Raw genomic sequence first — 12,876 nt, 5'->3', positions numbered from 1 at the left:
TCCAAAGTGTACAATGAATTGTTCACAGTACCATCATATAGTTGTGCATTCATCACCCCAGTCTATTTTTTGAACACTTTCATTGTACCAGAAAAAGTGAAAGTAAGACTAAAAAATAAAAGGAAAAAGGAACACCCCAATCATCACCCCCCTCCCACACTATTTTTCATGTAATTATTTATCCTCATTTTCCTACTCATCCATCCATACACTGGATAATGGAAGTGTGATCCACAAGGCTTTCACAATCACACTGTCACCTATTGTAGGCTACATTGTTATGCAATTGTCTTCAAGAGTCAAGACTGCTGGGTTGCAGTTTGATAGTTTCAGATATTTACTTCTAGTTATTTCAATGCATTAAAACCCAAAAAGGGTTATCCAAATAGTGCATAAGAACGTCCACCAGAGTGATCTCTCCGCCTCACTTGAAATCTCTCAGCCACTGGAACTTTATTTTGTTTCATTTTGCATCCCCCTTTTGGTCAAGAAGAGGTTCTCAGTCCCATGATGTTGGGTCCAGATTCATCCTCAGGAGTCATATCCTGCATTGCCAAGGAGATTTACACCCCTGGGAGTCAGGTCCCATGTAGGGGGGAGGGCAGTGAGTTCACCTGCTGAGTTGCCTTAGCTAGAGAGAGAGGGCCACTTCTGAGCAAAAAAGAGGCACTCGGGGGAGACTTAGGCACAATTATAAGCAGGTTTGGCCTCTCCTTTGCAGTAATGACTTCCTAAGGGCATGATAGAGGGCTGGGCATATCAAACTGCCAGTCCTCCATATTTGTGAGAACATCAGCAACAATCCAGGTGAGGAAGCCCAACACCTTGCATTTTTCCCCAGCTCCTCAGGGGAGCCCTGAATATATATTTTTATTCTCTGTTCAAAATACTTTGGGATGTGTTGCTATTTCACACTAACCTATGCAAACCTACCAGGTCTCACTTCCTACTAAAAGTTCCATGTAATTATGGTATTTGAACAAAGTGTATGAGTTAAACTGTTTAGGAAATACAGATTTTGCACCAACTAAACATCTCTACCCTTAGTCTCCCATGGAATTTGAAGTTTTAAAATGCAGTCAGTATCGTTCTTTACCCTTTGGCCGGATTTGCCCTAGTCCTAACCACATCTGCTTCATTCATATCTCTAGTTGAAATCTGGACTATTTTTCAGCTTTTTTAACAGTTGCTTTATGCTAATACTGACATTCATATCTGCTGAGTTCTAGCTCAGAGTTTCATGTTTCACATAGATATCCAAAGTTCCAGGGATTGATCAGGTTATACAGAAAGAGATCAGCATCTCAGAATCTGGAGATGGCCATTACAATTCAGGAATAGATGTGACTGCTGTACAATCTAGGGACCATAACAGTAAGTGTTCTCCTGATAAGCTGTGCTCTAAGGTTCAATTCTGAGTTTACACATTGCAGTTAGTCCATATCGGTGAGGCATTATAGTGTTTGCCTTTGTTACTGGCGTAGTTCACTCAAAATGCTGTCTACAGGGTTGGTGTGAGGGGAACACACCAGTGCCACCAGGTTTGGCTGGAAAGGCCAGCTGAGGCAGGCTGCAGCCCACGAAGCTACGAATCAAAGGCTTGAGCGATTCACATGGTGTCTGGACAGCCAGGAGGGGTTGTCCCAGGCCCCAGGGGCTGAGATCTGAGCCAAGGGCTGGAGTAGTAGACCCCATGATGTGGCAGTGAGAACAGACCCTGATGCAGAGGCTGAGGTCTTACGAGGGTCCTGCTCAGTGCCAGAGCCCATCAGCAAGGCACAGAGTGGTAAGTGATTTGCTAAAGGTCACACAGCTAGTGAGCCCCAGAGCCAGGAGACAAACCCAAACTTCCCTGGTAGCAGAACGGGGCTCCTACCTCAACCGTACCCTACAACCCCTGGGACCCCCATGAGCAAAGAGCCGGCCTCCTATGTTGGGCAGACATAGGTCCTCTCCACCAGCTTCCCAGCACAGTGTCTTCCCAGGATCCCTGCAGCGAGAAGAGCTCATGCTGTTGTGGGGGTCGGTGCTACCCCTGGGCCCCTGAACACAGATCCCAGGAAGTGCCCCACCTAGCAGTGCTACAGCCATGGCTGAGGAGGACAGGATGCGGAGGCCGTGGCCCAGAGTGGGGAAGGGGCAGCTGGCTGAGCCAAGGGGCCTCTTTCCAGCTCTGTGATCTTGGGTGAGTCATTGAGTCAGCTGGATTGTAACCCCCGTGTGAGTTTGCCGAGAGGGAAAATGAAGGTCTGACCTGAGGGACCAGGCATGTGACAGGTCCTCCCCTGCCCACGGCTCCCCCCACTCACTAGGAACCACCCCCACAGCCTCCGATGCCCAGGCGGAGCAGCAGCTCCTGAGAGGCGGGAAGGGGCCTCCCAGGCTTTCGGGCGCTGGGGCCTCACACAGGGCCTGGCTCTCAGCAACGACGCAGCAAGCCTGTCCCCGCCTGTGGGAGTGAAACTACTGCCTGCCTCCCGAGCTCTTGTAACACTGATTAATCGTGTTTGTCTTTTCGCCCCCTCACAGTCCTATGGCCTGCCCCTCTGGCCTTCCACCTTTCTGACCCCAGCGGGGAGGTTGGGGGTGGCTGTGGCTGCTGGAGGCAGATGAGAAACAGAGGCCAGGCGTCCGATGACTTCCCCAAGGTCCCTCAGCAAGTTGGTGGCCAGTGGGGCTCCTTCCAGGCTGCTGCCCACCAGCTGTGAGACCCTCTTCTCTGGGCTGAGATGGACGGTCAGCCCCTGACCCCTGGAGCTCAGTGCTCTTTCACCCCCATCTGTTAGCAGCATGGCTGTTTTGATCAGGAGACTTTATTTTAAAAGAGAAATAAAACATGTTTGAAAACTGCAGTTTCCATTCTTTCCCTGTATTACACATTATAGTGCATTTTTTCCTTTTTAATTGAGTCTTACCTCTTTTTGAATCAAATTTTGAATTTGATAGGCCAGCTGGAAACACCCTTTCCTGAGCCTGTGTCCTTCCTTCCTCCACCAGGGGCCGGGTCTTCTCCCGTGATGGCCCCTCCCACCACTTGGACCATCACCCAGTGCCTGGGACCAGGCTGAGCTGCATCCAGGAGGGGCCACATCAGAGCCTCACGCAGCCCTGTGGGGTGGGCACCAGGATCCCCCATTCACAGATGTACAAACTGAGGCTCAGAGAGGTGACGGGACCAGTCCCAGGCCACACAGCGGGTGAGGGCAGAGCTGGGATTTGAACCCACATCTACCTGGACACTTCACCACGGTCCACCCCCCTCCAGGACTCCAGGCCTTGTAGTGATGATGGTGTCCCACACGGCCATGGTGTTGCTGATGACGAAGGTGGAGGTGGATGTGCGGGGCTGGCAGAGATGTCACTGGGATTGGCTGCCCGGGTGGGGAACAAATTCCCAGCCCCCTTGCCTCTAGCTGGGCCACGTGACCAGTTACCCTAGTGAGCTGGGAGCAGTGCTGTGGGCAACACTTCTGGGACAAGGGGTTAAGAAGCAGATGTGCTTTCTCCACCCTCTCTCTCCCCTCTGCCAGTGGAAACGGGAATTGGAGGCCTCAGAGGAGGTGGAGCCACGAGATGGAAGGAGCCTGGGCCCCTGACTCAACGCATGGAGGAAAGCTGCCTGCTGGCTGACAGTGTTAGAAGAGAGCGGAGCCCTCGGTGGGTTTCGATCTGAAGCAAGATTTGGTGGGAAACAGTAGCCGAATCCTGCAGCACAGTCAAGCCAGTCCCTTGAGAGCCTCTCTAGGCCTGAGGAAAGGGACATTGTTGCCCAACGGTCCTTGTTGGCCCTTGAGGATCTGGGCCTCCTGGGGCTCCTGGGAACAGAGCCCTGAGGGCAGCAGTGAGGAAGGCCGTGGGGAGTCTGTCCTCCAAACCGGCCATGGGGAAGCCCTCCTCTAGCTGCCGGTGCCAGATCCTGCTCTTCCACCTCAGGCCACTGGGCAGCGGGAGACGGTGGTGGCGCGCTCGCTTTCCTTCTCCGGAAAGTCCATCACCCCGTTGATCAATGTCCTGTGAAGAACAGCTCTGTGCCCCCGCCTGGGCCCAGCTGGCCTTCCCGCTGTTCACGTCAGAGCCGAGAGGAGGCAGGCTGTGCCCTGACACCCAACAGACCCTCAGGGAGCACCTGCCCCGTCCCCCATGGAGGGAGGACATGGTCCAGCTGGGCCTCGAGGACAGGCTGCAGGCAGTTCAGAGGCACTCAATCCATGTGGTGTGACGCATGGGGTGTCCTGCTGGGGGCTGGGCCTGCTCCCAGGGGCTGAACAGGGGCAGTTGGACAGCTGGGTCCTGGCTGCCTCCTTCTGCCAGGGCTGAGGGGGTACACTGGGAAAGAATGCTAACCCAGGGTCACCTGCAGAGCCAGTTGTCAGACATCAACCGGCCCCCTCCCTGCGCCCAGTATTTGTTCCACCAGCACAAGCCAAGTGGCTGAGGGAATTTAGTGTCCCCCCCTCACTGTCCTTCCAAGCCAGGCCCTCACTGGCTCCTGCCTGGACAGTGCACAGTCCCCCTGCCCCCACTCAGTCTCTATGTTTCTAAAACACAGTTCTGGCCATGCTCTCTCCCTGCCTAGGAATATTTGACAGTTCCTCATTTCCTACTGACAGAAGCCCCTCAGCCCAGCAGGTGAGGCCACCCCTTATCAGGCCTGTACATGCTGTGCAGGAGGGTGGGGCAGAGCTGGGGTTCAGACCCAAACTCGGGAGCCAGGCTGACACCCCCTGTCTGTGTGACCCTGGCAAGTTACCCAGGAACCTTGATTTTCTCTTCTCTAAACTGGAAATACTAATATCTATCCCACAGGGTTGTTGTGAGGATAAACGAGTTAATTCATATAAAATGCTCAGAACAGTGCCTGACTCACAGTGAGCACCGGGATGTGCTCCTCCTGGGATGTGTTAGTTCTCTTCTCTCCCTGCTCCTCTTCCTTCTTCTCCCTTCCTTTCCCCCTCCCCTCATTCTCCTCCTTCTTTTTCTTTTGGGAGCAGCCCCTCCTCCCACCCCTGCCCGTCCCTCCCTTGGGCCACCCACTCAGATGAGCCAGAGATTAAGCCCCTCCAGGATGAGCTGTGGGTTCAACCAAAGAGCCCTGACTCAGCCGAGTCACATTGCCCTCTCCAGCCCCCCTCGCCCTCTCCTGCTCCCCGACCTGAACCCTCTGCCCAGCCTCACCGACAGCCCCTCAGAGATGCCCAGCACGCCCCACCTCTGTGCCTTTGCTCGTGCTACTCCCTCTGCCTGGAATGCCTTGTCCCCTAACCTCTTGGGCTCCCCAAATGCCACATGACCTTCCAGGCCCCAGTGCCCATGGAGCTTGAAGGCAGAGCTCAGAACAAAGCAATGGGCTTTGGAATCAGAGATGTGAGCTCCCTCTCTGCTCCATCCCTTACTTGCTGTGTGACCTTAGACACTTTCCTGAACTTCTCCAAAGTCTCAGTTTACTCACCTGGCATGTGCAGAGGGTAACACCAGCCTCACCAGATCTTAAATGGATTAAGTGCGATAATTCATGAGAAAGGGCCTGGCACACAGTTGGTGCCTAATAATTGCTGGCTGACACACTTGGTGCCGCTCTGCCCCAGCACTTCACCTCCAGAAGGTCAGGCACGATCCCTGGAGAAATCTCATCCACCAGCCTCACTCTGGGAAAGAGAAATAGAAAAAAATTCTAATTCTAAGAGTAAATGTCAGAGGCTTGGGAAGGATTCTGTGCTTCTGAAAATAAACACGCAGCAAGGAAGAGAAGGAGGGAAGGTGGGGGGAAAGGAGGGGGTGGAAGTGAGGGCCACATCCAGACAGAGGTGGGTACCAAGACTTGGCGAGGCAGAGCTGGGGGAAGAGGGGGTTCTGCAAGGTGACTCGTCAAGGTACCTTGGTATAGGGGATTCAGGCAACCCCTGGGCATTTTCGGGGCACAGAGGACCCGCCTCTGCTGAGGGGCCTCCAGTGCTGCCCAAGCAGAGCCTGCAGGTGAGGAGTTACCCTCTTCACATCTCACACAAAAACTTAATGCTGTGAACAGGGCAGGGCTGCAGATGCTGTCAGGACTGGCCAGAAACCCTGCAGAACTTCCGTTCTCCAATCTGAGTCCTCCTTGTGGTTGGCCCAGACCCTTCCCTAAGTGCCCCTGAGTTCTTCCACCGGGTCCTAAACGACTTGATTCACTCCTCACTCTATCCTTTCCCAAGCCCACCCTCTCCCCCCAGCTGACATAACAGCCCCTGGCTACTCTCTGTCCTTCTTACCCTGTTTCCTTTCCTTCAGGTCACTTTGTTCCCACCTGACATAGTTCATGTCTTTACATTTGCATATCGCCTATTGCCCCAACCTGCACCCCAGAACCTCCATGCCCTGGCAGCAGCTGGAGCTCAATTAGCCTCATTCCCTGCAAGGTTCCCAGGTATGCGCAGAAGACTCACCCTGGGTGCAGACAATGGTTTTGGAGAGATCTAGCTCCCATGTGATCTGTTTGAAGGGCAGATCTGACCATACCATGCCCTACTTAAAACCTTCCTGTGGCCTCTGATCACTCTTGGGATAAATGAAACAAGTCTGGCCGTGGCTTGGAAGCCCTGCCCTTTCCCAATCCACCATGCTACCCCCTTGCCCTCTGTGCTTCAACCCCTCTGGCTGTTTTTCAGTTATCTGTTCTTGCTCTGCTTCTGCTTCCCCAGGACACTTGCACATGCTATGTCTCTGCCAGGATGCTCCCCCATCCCTTTCCTAGGTAGTGTCTATTCCTCCTGCAGATCTTCACGCCATCATCTCATCCAAGAGAAGCCTTCCCTGACATGTTTCTCTCACCTCCCTGTGTCTATACGGGGAGTTATCTCAAGGCTTCATGAGGCTCTTAGTATTATAGGTCATTGTTAGAATTGCACTTTTGTTACTGCAACTAAGACTCACTCCCCCAACAACTGTCTAAAACTCACTCCCTCAACTTGGCTGTAAGTTCCCAAGGGCAGAGGCTGTCTTTCCCTTTTGCCCCACCCCTGTGCCCAGCATGGTGCCTGGCACAATGCATACATATGGAATGAATGAATGAGTGAACCTGTGGCCTCAGGTGGCACAAGGAGCAGGCCAATCACAGGTGTGTCCCTTTGATGCCATAAATAACATCCAGGTAGCAGAGCCTAGGCCAGCTGTCACTTGGGCAATGGGGATATGAGGCAGAGGGATGGGGGTGCAGGTGAGCTCAGCCGGGGAGGGGGAAAGGGGTGGGATACTTGCTCCCCTCCTCCAGCCCACCCGGCCAAAACTGATCCCTTCACTCAGGAAAAGCCCTAGTGAGTTTACCACCACCTGCCAGCTCATAAATGGTTACAGCAAAGCAGAAAGAGCCCTGGATCCAGAGGGAGAGGATCTGACCTGACCCTACCACCTCCTCCCAGAAGCCTTCCCTGACCACCCCAGCCCAGGTGGAGCCCCTACCGTCTTCCTCTGCACCACGTCTGTACCATATATTCGCTTCCATTCTTGCCCATTTCATAATAAATATCAAAACATAATTTATTTTTAGGACCCCCTCCCCCTGAGTCTGGCAAGGCGGGGCCATGTCTGACTCATTTCTATGTCCTCAGCTCCTAGCAATAGGTTGGTTCTTATCAGCTATTTCCTGAATGGAATCAAACTGGACACTTCACTGTTGGAAAGCCACAGGCCTCCTCGGGGCCTCAGTTTCCCCCTCTGTGAAATGGGGGTGGGCCTGGAGGGCAGGTCTCTAAGTCTCTTCCATTCTAGGTTCCTCCCTAAGCCTCAGTTTCCCCCTCTGGGAAGGTGGGCGGTAACAGCACCTCCCTCGCTGGGTGCTGTGAGGACGCGGGGAGGAGATGTGGGCGCCTGGCTCAGGGCTCAGCTCGGTGCCCGCATGGGAGGGGCGTCCGGCCAGAGCCTCTCTCCTGGTTCTCACTCTACTCGCCTCCATCTGGATGACATTTGCTGCCATTTCCTGGGAAACTGCTCGGTGCCATCACTGGTCTAAGCTTTTCAGCAGCATTTTACTATTTTATCTTCACAACCCACAGAGACGGAGAGAGAAAGGTTCTGAGGGATCCGTTTGAAATGCAAAACCATCCTGTCCTCCAGCTGTTTAAAGCAGTCAGTGGCTCCCACTGCTCCCAAAGCAAAGACCAAACCCTTTAGCGAGGCTTTCAAGGCCCTTGGGATGCCCAGCTTTACCCGCCCCCTCCAGCCCCATCCGCATTTGTCCAAGGGCTGGAACTGAGGCTCTGAGAAGTGACAAGACACAGGCAGAGCCAGATTCAAACCCAGGCCTTCCGGGTTTCAGTCCCTGGGGCTCAGCTGGCCTGCACAGGCACCTCCTGGTGGTCAGTCCACCCAATGCACCTTGAACAAAAGTGCTTCTTCCCCGTGTCTGTATCTGCAAAGACGCTTCTTCCCGTGTCTGTGTCTCAGGCTGCCCCAGGCGGTGACATACTGCCAGGCCAGAGGTGCTCATTGACGCACGTGTGAACGCAGCCTCGCGTGAGAGCCGGCCCACTCCAACTGCTTCCAGCAGGCTCTGGTAACCCTGGTTTCATCCCCCCAACTTGTATTCCTCCATTGATTCAGAAAGGAGCCCGCAGGAGGCAGCGGGAGGCTTGGCTCTGTCGTGGCTGTGCTTGCTGAGAACACGAGAGCCTTTAAAGGGGGTAAGTAATTCACAGGCACTGTGATCTGGGTCTGAGCCTGTGGTCCGTGTGGACGTTAAAGAGCTAACAGGGTTGGTATTGGGGAAGCAGAGCACATCACTTGCACAGCTATGTCCATCCTGCCCTTTGCCAGGTCTTTTGACACATTTAGATGTGGGCCCTGGAGTCCGAGAACTGAGTCTGGGTGGCCTTGCTGGCATAGATGGCCCCTGGAGCCTGGATCATCCTTGGCAGCCTCCATCAATCCATAAGAGCCGTGGGCCCAGGGGGGCTCCCTGCCTTCCCCAACGTCCCCTCCAGCCCTGCACCCAGCAACAGCCCAGGCACCTCAGGCTCCATCAAGCAAGGGCTGATGAGTCAGGGCTCTGGGCCACATCCACCTTCTTCTCTCTTTTATTCAATATCGGATGGTTGTGGAACCCTTAGGCCCTAAGCTGGGGGAAACGAAGGGTACATATCAGGGTGTCCACCCTCAGGGCCTCACAGTGTGATGGGAATATTGATGCCTAAGTAAACCCCATGATGCAGCCTGAGAAACACATGGGATGGGTGAGAGTGGGTTTCTGTTTTAGCATCAATGAGGTGAGGAGGTTCGGGGTCAGAGGCCTTGGGCTTGAGCCCGGCTCTGCCACCACTGGTTGTGGGACCCTAGGCCAGTTACTTACCAACCTGTGCTTCCGTTTCCTTGTCTCTACAATGGGGATGAGGTTGGTGTGCTAGGCATTGTACTAAGCACTTACAAGCTTTGTGCCATTTAATTTCTATAACAACTCTTTTCCATTACACACAGATGAGGAAACTGAGGCTCCCCGAGGTGAAATGACTTGCCCAGGGTCCCACCACTAATTAACTGCAGAGCAGGCTTTCCCATGCTCTGCTGGACCCAAGCCCCCTGCACACACACCCTGCCAAAAACTGGGCCAGCCTTCAGATAACGCCATTTCCCCAGAGAAAGAACCACTTTTTATAGAAGGTCCATTTTCCAAAAAGACAGAACAAGGAGGCAATTAAATTCATTCAGTTTCAGCATAATTTTGGAAAGTGATGCACTATGCTTGCGTATACAGCGTCTGTTGGCAGCTGCCTAATTTTAGCTGGATCTTTGCAGGCTTCTCACCAGGCTCATCCACCCATAAGGGCTGAGATGCATCACTGATTGATCCATTGACTAAGGTGTCCTAATGAAATACAAATCTGCTGTTACTCAGAGAACAGTCCTGTCATGGTGGCACAGAAGAAATGGTACCAGGAAAACAGTTACTATAATTTCACTTTAAATCCAACCCTCTCCCCCACAGTTACTCCCCAACTCCCCCGTCTCTCCCCTGCTAGCTCAGACCCAGAAAGTTGATACCTTTTACTGTTTCAACTTTGTCACAGAGCGATAGGGAAAAAAACATCAATAGGGCTTTAAAAATATTTAGGATTATGTGTAAGTTACCTGTTCCAAGGGCCCTGGGCCGCTGGCAGTGAGTTAGCACCTGTTTGATGAGCTGGAGTTACCCTTGCTCCTGTCGCAGGGGCTCTGCCCGGCCTCAGTGGCTAAGGAGGCAGCAGGGGAGGGCCGGCGCCCCAGAGAATGGAAACCCTGTCGGTAAAGAGCAGCGGCCCATACAGGGCACAGTGGGCAGAAGAAGCAAAGCACGTCCCTGTCGCACAGCCTGTCACTGGGCCGTGGGGCTTTGCAGGAAACCAGGGAGGAGGAAAGCACCCGCGGCTGCCCTGGGGGGCCGGGTGGTCAGGTCTGGGTGGGGAGGCTCTGAGGGTCCAGCCCCCTCATCCTGCACATGGGATCTCCCACCCCCAGAAAGGGGAAGGCGACTTTCACTCTGGCAGCTCCAGTGCCCAGCGAGGATCCGTGAACGAGTGAAGGGATGAGGCGGTTGGGTGTAAGGTGTGCAGTGAAGGCTCGGGCGCCACATGGTCTGGGGTTTAACAGAATTGCGGCTCCACCAGTGACTGGGTGACGCGGACAAGGGACCGACCCCTCGGAGACTCAGTGTCCTCAGGTGTGAAATAGGGCCAGGCTAGCTCCCACCTCCCGGGACTGCTGGGGGCACGAGAAGAGAGAGAGAGCACGGTCACCACACTTAGCACAGAACGAGAAACAGAAACCAACTAAAATCACAGCTACTAACACCAGCCTTGCTTTTCACCCTGAGCCCATGTGCTTTATCCTAAGATGCCATCCATGAGCAGAGACCCAACGATTTAATAACTGAGGGGGAAAGAAAATAAAAATGAAAGGCTAAATTAAATGTCTAGATCAATTGAAAGCAGCGTTTTGTTTTAGAAAGGCTAAAATGTGCATCAGAATTGAAGAAATAGAGCATTCCTATCAAAAGGCTAGATTGCAGAGTCTTGGACCCCTCCCACTAACACCAAACAGGATGAACGGAAAGCAGTGGAGACCGGACGCAAGACCCGGGAAGTCCCTTCCCTCCTGTGCCTCAGTTTCCTGCCTGAATGAGCTGGAGGGACTAATGACCCCTGGGGCCCTTTTAGCTCTGGAGGGAGAAGACGTGATTCCTCTGTCTACCCCGGCTGCAGGTGTCCCCACGGGCGTCCGCGGGTCCCAGGGTCCAGCCGGGACTAGGTGGGGGCTATTGGGGGTGCGGCCTTCTTGTTTTGCCCCCCAATTCAGGGGAGGGGGCGTGGCCAGGCCCTGCCTCTCCCAGGACACCTGCACCTGCCCTCAGGCCCCTGGACCCAGAGGGTGGAAGCAGAGGCCACAGGCTGGGCCCCGGACTCTGAGCCTCCTCATCGGGCTGCAGGCCCCATGTTCTCAACGTTACCTGACTCCCAGCCCTCCGCAGTCCTCTGGGGCCCCTGCCCACCTGTAAGGGCAAGTACTTCCCCGGCCACGCCCCCCCCCTCCCCCCCACCCTACATCTGCCCACGGGATCTCTGGAAGGCAGGCCTTGGTGAGGGCCCTGGAGGACACTTTAATCCTCCCAAGGTCAGGAGCTGCCAGGACAGGAGGAGCGGGAGGCAGGAGAGGGAAGGCACAGGAGGTGACACACTACGATGCATCTGTTCACTCCCATTCACTCCAGGTGGCCTTTAAATAGCATAAAGCCATCCTCTTAAGTCCTTTGTCTTCATTCAATATTCCCTAAAAAAGAGCATCTTGACAGTTCAGGAGGCAAAAAGTGTAAGGAAAAGGTGAGAGATAAGAACCGGTGAATACCGTCGGATGGAGGAATTTTGGTGAACTCATATTAGAGCTTCCTTAATGTCTTGAAAAAACAAAACTAAGACCAGGTTTGGTGGCAAGAAGGCTGGGTGATGAAGGGAGTGGGGCCAGGTTTGTCCCACTGCAGCAGGCCGCCTGGGATATGCCGGTGGGGAGATTGGGGGCTGGGGGGAGGGGCGATGGAAGAATGCTGGGGCCTGGGCTCCCGGGAAGCTGCACTTGTTCATGCCACACCCGCTTCCCAACCTTCTGCAAATTGGCTCTGACCCACTGTGCTGGTCCTATGGTGACTCCTCATGAGCAAACCCCTGCCTTGGCCCCTTGCTCCAACCTCCCTCCATCCCCGACGCTCTCCCTGGCCTTCTGAGACCCTGCACGCCCCTGGCTCTCCCCCTCTCCTTGGCCTACTCTGCTCCTGTCCCTTCATTCCCTCCACTGCATCTTCTCTGAAATGCCCCCAAGTTGGTACCATGGTCCCTTCTCTTTAACCTACTGTCAGGTCCTGGATTCAGGGTCATTCGCAAGAACACTTAAGAACCTGTAGGTCAAGATTATGGGCAACAGGTACAAGGCAGTGGAAGAAAGGAAGACCATGAAATTGCCAAAAGGTAAATGCTCTTTGTGCTGTGCGGGGCAAGATGGCGGACTGGTGAGCTGTATGTTTTAGTTACTCCTCCAGGAAAGTAGGTAGAAAGCCAGGAACTGCGTGGACTGGACACCACAGAGCAATCTGACTTTGGGCATACTTCATACAACACTCATGAAAACGTGGAACTGCTGAAATCAGCGAAATCTGTAAGTTTTTGTGGCCAGGGGTCCCGTACCCCTACCTGCCAGGCTCAGTCCCATGGGAGGAGGGGCTGTCAGCTCTGGGAAGGAGAAGGGAGAACTGCAGTGGCAGCCCTTATCGGAAACTCATTCTACTGATCCAAACTCCAACCATAGATAGACTGAGACCAGACACCAGAGAATCTGAGAGCAGCCAGCCCAGCAGAGAGGAGACAGACATAGAAAAAAACACCACGA

This window comes from Choloepus didactylus, chromosome 2 (assembly GCF_015220235.1).
Source record: "Choloepus didactylus isolate mChoDid1 chromosome 2, mChoDid1.pri, whole genome shotgun sequence".
NCBI lineage: Eukaryota > Metazoa > Chordata > Mammalia > Pilosa > Megalonychidae > Choloepus > Choloepus didactylus.
The sequence above is the reverse complement of the archived record's forward strand: the minus strand, read 5'-3'. Positions refer to the sequence as shown.